Source organism: Capra hircus, chromosome 11, assembly GCF_001704415.2.
Source record: "Capra hircus breed San Clemente chromosome 11, ASM170441v1, whole genome shotgun sequence".
NCBI classification, from domain to species: Eukaryota; Metazoa; Chordata; class Mammalia; order Artiodactyla; family Bovidae; genus Capra; species Capra hircus.
The window spans coordinates 11,159,239-11,166,785 of NC_030818.1; the positions used below are offsets into that span (position 1 = coordinate 11,159,239).

At 41.1% G+C, this 7,547-nt stretch overlaps 1 pseudogene; it reads right to left on the bottom strand.

The window, feature by feature from the left end:
* Nucleotides 6,498-7,060, bottom strand: LOC102186404 (annotated as a pseudogene).

Consider the following 7,547-nt stretch of genomic DNA (forward strand, 5'->3'; position numbering starts at 1 on the left):
CTGTCTCCTCATATATTGCTTCTCCTACAGTCTTGCTATTATATAATGCCCTACTGGGACTTCAGTTAAACAAATTACAGGCTTTTTCATTCTATACTCCATGACTCTTAAACTATTTTTCACATTTTCCATTTCCTGTTTATCTCCGCTGCATTTTAAGTAATTTCTTCAGCTCTTTCTTCACTGTATCCCTTTTCAGTTGTATATAATCTATTGCTCAGCATATCCAGTGAAATGCTTTTTTATTGTGGTATTATTTGTATTTTTAAACATATATATTCTTTTTCATTATGGCTTATCACAGGATATTGAGCACAGTTCCCTGTGTAGTATTATTTGTTGATGGTAAAACTGAAAGAAGATTAAATTCCATCACTATAAACTATTATATGTATATAAAATGAATATTTTAAGTCATTTACATGATATATAAAGCTTTAAAAATAGTATACAAAATTACGTTAAACAATTTCAAGCAAAAAAATCAATTTATATACACGTTTATCTCAGTTACATATAAATTATGTACAGAAATAACTAAAGTGTGATCCATTGAAAGTAGAATAAGAAAAATAGATAAGACTGTGGTACTTGGAACACAATAGAGCAGTGAGAAATGCAATATAGCTACGCAAATGAACATGAACAAATCTCATGACTATGAAAAAGCAAACTACGGGAAAATACATGCAATATGATGTATAGAAAAGTCAAAACTAAACGAAGCAACATATTGCTTAGAAATGGGTACAGTTTGGACCATGTGAAATTGCTTAATATATATGTGGCAAAACTATGAAGAAAAGTTAAGTGAGAACAACAAAATTGAAAACACCTTGATGCTATTTGGGATGAAAGGGCTGGGATCTGGTAAGGGCAGCAGAGATTTCAGAAGTTCTGGCTTACTAACTGGGTGGTGGATCCACTGATGTTTAAATTTTGTTTCTATTCCTTATGTCTTAAACATATGTAATAAATGTTCTTTTATAATTATTCAGCATTTAATAAGACCATATGTTTAAAAGAGTAAAAGGAAATTTATTTCAGTGAGAGTCATTGCTGCATCGGGGCATTTTGATGATGTGTGATTTTCCCCCTCTTCTATATTTTTATGTCATTAAAATTTTGTACAGCAAGAATGTATTACTTTTATAGGTGGAAAAATATCTCCCAGCTAAGATGAAAAGTTGGCAGGAGAAAGATGAATGCTTTTAGAAATGAACCTCATATTGGAATGTTAAAAAAAAAAAAAAGGAAAATTTAGGTGAGATATCTTACTGGTCCTTATGCATAAGAAAATGGAGAAGGCAATGGCACCCCACTCCAGTACTCTTGCCTGGAAAATCCCATGGACAGAGGAGCCTGGTGGGCTGCAGTCCATGGGGTCGCAAAGAGTCGCACACGGCTGAGCGACTTCACTTTCACTTTTCACTTTCATGCACTGGAGAAGGAAATGGCAACCCACTCCAGTGTTCTTGCCTGGAGAATCCCAGGGATGGGGGAGCCTGGTGGGTTGCCATCTATGGGGTCGCACAGAGTCGGACACGACTGAAGTGACTTAGCAGTAGCATGCATAAGAAAAAACCAGCATTTTGTTGTTTTTTTTGCATGATGACAATAATATGTACCTCCCAAGGTTATTGCAATGACCTCAAAGTGACAACACTTTGAGAATGTTACACAGTGTTCTACAAGTATTATTTTTAACACATTATTTATTTAGCAGTGGGTCTTAGTTGTGGCACGTGGGATCTTCAATCTCATTTGCTACTTGTGGGATCTTTAGCAGCATGCACACTTTTAGTTATGGCCTGTGGAATCGAATTCCCTAAATAGGGATTGAACCTGCACCCCCCCCCAACACACAACATTGGGAGCATGAAGTCTTAGTCCCTGCACCACCTGAGAAGTCCTTCTATAAGTATTAATTGCTGTGAGAAATGAATAAGAAAGACCAAGCACAAAACTGTTCAGATAGAATTTATAAAGCATTCTTCAACAGTAAGATTTTGGAGATTTTATAAATGTTAACAAGATAAGTATAATATCCTTCTCTAGAGACTTAAAATTAATTTATTACGGACAATTTCAAACATACCTGGGGCTTCCCTTGTGGCTCAGCTGGTAAAGAATTCACCTGCAATGCGGGAGACCTAGGTTCAATCCCTGGGTTGGGAAGATCCCCTGGAGAAGGGAAAGCCTATCCACTCCAGTATTCTGGCCTGGAGAATCCATGGACTGTATAGTCCATGGCTTGTAGCCGCCTGCGCAAGGAGATCCAACCAGTCCATTCTGAAGGAGATCAGCCCTGGGATTTCTTTGGAAGGATTGATGCTAAAGCTGAAGCTCCAGTACTTTGGCCACCTCATGTGAAGGGTTGACTCATTAGAAAAGACTCTGATGCTGGGAGGGATTGGGGGCAGGAGGAGAAGGGGGCGACTGAGGATGAGATGGCTGGATGGCATCACTGACTCGATGGACCTGAGTCTGAGTGAACTCCGGGAGATGGTGATGGACAGGGAGGCCTGGCGTGCTGCGATTTATGGGGTCGCAAAGAGTCGGACACGACTGAGCAACTTTCATTTTTCAAACATACCTGAAAACTGGGGGAGAACATTTTAATGAATTCCCACATATCTATTACCCAGTTTCAACAATTATCAAGATTTTGTCAAACTTGCTTCCTCTTTTCCTTGTGATTGTGTGCGTTTGCTGTTGATGAAGTATTTGGAAACAAAATCCAGACTAATGCAACTTTGCTCAGTTGTGTCCAACTCTTTGTGACCCCGTGGATTGTAGACCACCAGGCTCCTCTGTCTATGGGATTCTCCAGGCAAGAATACAGGAGTGGGTTGCCATTTCCTTCTACAGGAGATCTTCTTGACCCAGGGATTGAACCCAGGTTGCCTACATTGCATGTGGACTGTTTACCATCTGAGCACCATGGAAGCCCCCTAAAATATGTACACTTTTTCTTACATAGACATAATGCCGTTATCATACTTAACAAAATTAACAATAATTTCTCTAATATCAGGTCATATTCAAATTTCCCTAATTTTCCCAGAAATGTCTTTTCCTAGTTCATCTCTTTGCATTAGGATTAACATACTGCATTTAGTAATTGTGTATTTTAAATTTCTTTTAGTCTGCTGCTGCTGCTAAGTCACGTCAGTCGTGTCCGACTCTGTGTGGCCCCATAGACGGCAGACCACCAGGCTCCTCTGTCCCTGGGATTCTCCAGGCAAGAATACTGGAGTGGGTTGCCATTTCCTTCTCCAATGCGTGCATGCATGCTAAGTGGCTTCAGTCATGTCCGACTCTGTGCAACCCCATGGACAGCAGCCCTCCGGGCTTCTCTGTCCGCAGGATTCTCCAGGCAAGAACACTGGAGTGGGTTGCCATTTCCTTCTCCCTCTTTTAGTCTAGAGCTATCTTTTTTTCTTTGTCGTTTGTTTGCTTTCCTTGTGATAGTGACATGGTGAAGAAACTGGGTCAGTTGTCTTGTGGAATGTCCCAGTTTTTGTTCTTATCTCTGACCTTCCTAATGGTGTGGTGGCCAGTGTTCCTTTGCTTTGTGTTGATGTAAACTGGAAGTCAGTTCCGAAGGCTTGTTGAAGTTTGGGTTCTTATTTTGTTGAGATCACTTTGTGCACAGGGTTGTGTCCTGTACATTCCATCACATCAACATGCTCATACTGCCCTCGCTCCATATCCACTGAGTCTTCCCACTTTAAGAATTCCATTTTTCTTTTCTAGAAGCACTCATTTTTTCTATTCTGTTTTGTCCTTTTAAATAGTCTCTTTTCTCTTTCTCATCTGTGATTCCATCTCTTATTTCCTTAAACATTTCATACATAGGCATTTCCATTATGTAGCTGATAATTCCATTCTCACTGAGAATCTACATCTTCTGACTGTCACTCTTCGTGGTTTGGATGGTACTCTCTATTTAAGGTGGTTAGGGACGCTTTCTCCAGAAAGCGTCTTGTTTTGTTTCCAGGAGAAACTGGGCACAGGGGGCTGGAACAACCTCAGTTTCCTTATAGAGTCCTGACTGTGGTGCTGAGCCCCAGACTTGGGTCCCCACCCTGCTTCAGTCCTGCAGATTGATGGAGGGCGCTGTTGGCATTTGACGTGAGTTCCTATCATTTACCATTCTGGTTTCAGCTTAAGGCTTTCTGTTTTTTTTTCAGTTCTACCAGTTTATTGCTACCAACCCATCTCCCTGCTCCCTCATGCACACATGCTCAGTCATGTGACCCCATGGATTGCAGCCTGCCAGGCTCCTCTGTCCATGGACTTTTTCAGGCAAGAACACTGGAGTGGGTTGCCATTTCCTTCTTAGCTTAATGTTTTTGCTTCTTTGTATTTTGTTTTGTTTTTCTTTTCTCTTTTGAAATTTTTCTTGCTTCTAGTGAACTCAGGAAAACACTATGTTTTATGTAGTAATTATTATTATTACTATTATTTACCTCTAATGTAGTAATTATTATTATTACTATTATTTACCTCTAATAATTTTGTAGCAGGAGGGCCTTTCATAAGTATATAGTAAGCCACACTCCTGGAAGGAAGTGGGGAGTCTACAGCACAATTTGTAGAATTAAAATGTGGAAACAGAATATAACAAATGAGTAAATATAACAAAATAGAAACAGACTCTCAGATAAAGAGAACAAATTAACTGTTACCAGCGGAGAGAGGGGAGAAGCGAGGGGCAAGATAGGGCTATGGGATTAAGATGTACAAACTACTATGTATAAAATAAATAGGTGGACTTTCCTGGTGGTCCAGTGGTTAAGCATCCACCTGCTTTGAATTATTAACTTAAGTACATACTGTGTTCACATTTCACAGAAGTTTATGCTAGTGCTTATTCAAGAGTCCACATTGTATTTAGTTGCCTTGAGCAGCTTCAACTGCATGCAACAAATACTGATAGATTCTCTTTTCATTCTTATTCTGTTACAAATGTTTCCTAATTTTCTTTGTTGTGGCTTCTTAGATGTACCCATCATTTAATAGTGGACATTCAGTTTCCAAATACATGGGGTTTTAAAAGTATTTTTGATATTAATTCCTCATTTTGATATTAATTTTTCATTTAAATGCTTTCTTCTCTGCAATCACCTTCTGGGTTTTTTCAGTCTTTTAACTTTATTGAGGCTTTCAATGGCTAAGTCACAGATCTCCTGAATCTTGAAGCTTCCCTGAGAAATCCTGAAGATTCCCTGGAGGAGGAAATCCAACCCACTCTAGTATTCCTGCCTGGGAAATCCCATGGACAGAGGAGTCTGGCAGGCTGCAGCCCATGGGGTTGCGAAAAAGTCAGACATGACTGAACCTGAGCTCGCACACAATCATTAGTAATATTGAGCATTTTTTCACGTACTTATTAGCCATCTGAATGTCTTGTGTGTGTGGTTTTTTTTTTGCACCTCAGCTGTATTTTTGTAATTTCCCGTTTATTTTTGAGAACAATTTTTTTCTGACATATATTCATATGAATTGTAGATCAGTTATTTCAAAGTGTGCACAAATTGTGTATATTTCCCTATAACCGGGCACTAACAAAAGAATACCTAATATATCAATATTGAAGCATTTCAACATAAAAGGACTTTTCCCAGCTTAATACTATTTCCCACACAAGGTGATCTATAATTGACATTCAGGCAATTATACGCATCCAGAAGCAGACACAGTCCCCAAACTGACCATAAGATAAACCAGCACACATGTCCTTCTCCTGGATATAACTACATATTCAGAGGCAAAGGGGTTCAAATGGGAACACACAAGGTGACTTCCTTATGAAATGAACCACACAGACACAAACTAAGAAGGAGTGAAGGTGCTAAGGATGAATCCCACGAACCTCGCTCCTTCCTGTCCTGAGAGTGTGCGCCCCCGCACTGCGAGCGAGTGGCCGCTGGGCGCCAGGCCCCCGTCGAGAGGCAGGGCGGGCAGGGCCCGGCCACAGAGGGAGGGGCAGTGCAGGCTCCTGAGGGGCGTCTTGCTTCACTTCATTATGGTCTACTGTGCCGCTCCACTACTTCGGCTGTTCCACTGTTTTTGTAACTGGGGCATCGTGGGAGGTTTAGCTAGTCTGCGGCTGCGGCTGCTAAGTCGCTTCAGTCGTGTCCGACTCTGTGCGACCCCACAGACGGCAGCCTATCAGGCTCCACCGTCCCTGGGATTCTCCAGGCAAGAACACCGGAGTGGGTTGCCATTTCCTTCTCCAGTGCATGAAAGTGAAAAGTGAAAGTGAAGTTGCTCAGTTGTGCCTGACTCTTAGCGACCCCATGGACTGCAGCCTACCAGGCTCCTCCGTCCATGGGATTTTCCAGGCAAGAGTACTGGAGTGGGGTGCCTTTGCCTTAGGAACTCTTACCCCATAAACTATCTGAATCAAAGATTTTTTATTTACTCTTTCGCCAAACACAAAGACTGAGTTCCATCTACAATTATTTTTCCAGGTGAGAAACAGTGAGTCAACTGAAGAGAGGACACTGTTGACACTTGCCACACGGCCTGGGGGGATGAGCCTGGGCCACAGCGGGACGGCGGGGTCCTCGAACCTTCTCCAGGAAGGCTCTGCAGCACCGCACGCCCTGCTGGTAGACGGCCTCAAAGTCAGCGTCATTGCCATAATAGGGATCTTCAATGATAAGTTGTTTCTGTGGATCATAGCTCCAGAGTAGTTCGATTTTCGCTCTGCAGTTTTTAACTTGATTACTTTTTCTATTCACACCTCTCAGATTGCTCTCATCCGTACACAGCATATAATCAAAAGTGGCAAAGTCTTCTTTGGTAACCTGCCGGGCAACGTGACTCATGGGGATCCCATGCTTCTTCATGCAAGCCCGCCCCCAATAATCAGGAGGGTTTCCTAGTCATACGTGGATGTTGCTGCACTGTCTGTCCTCCAATTATCTGAAATGTTTTGATCAGTTACAAGTTTCCTGAAACCCGCTTCTGCGATGGGTGATCGACAGATGTTACCCAGACATAGGAACAGCACCAACTTGGTCACCGGCTCAGCCATCTTCCCGCGCGCCGAATGTCTTCTTCGGAGAAATGTCTATTTAGGTTTTCTGCCCATTTTTTTTGTTCAGGGTGTTTGTTTTCTTTTGCTATTCAGTTGTATGAGGCGTTTGCCTACTTTGGAAATTAAGCCTTTCTTGGTCCCATCATTTGCAAATATTTTCTCCTGGTCCACTGGTTGTCTTTTCATTTTGTTTATGGTTTCCTTTGCTGTGCAAAAGCTTGTAAGTTTGATTAGGTTTCATTTGTTTATTTTTGCTTTTGTTTCTATCATCCTTGGAGACTGACCTAAGAAAATATTGCTACAATTTATGCCAGATGATGTTTTACCTGTTTTCTTCTAGTTTTATGGTAGCACATATATGTTTATATACTGAAGACTTTAAGCCATTTTGAGTTTATTTTTGTATATGGTGTGAAGGAATGTTTAAATTGAAGGAACTGTTCAAATCAATCAAATAAATGTTCATTGATATACATGTGGCTGTCCAGCCTTC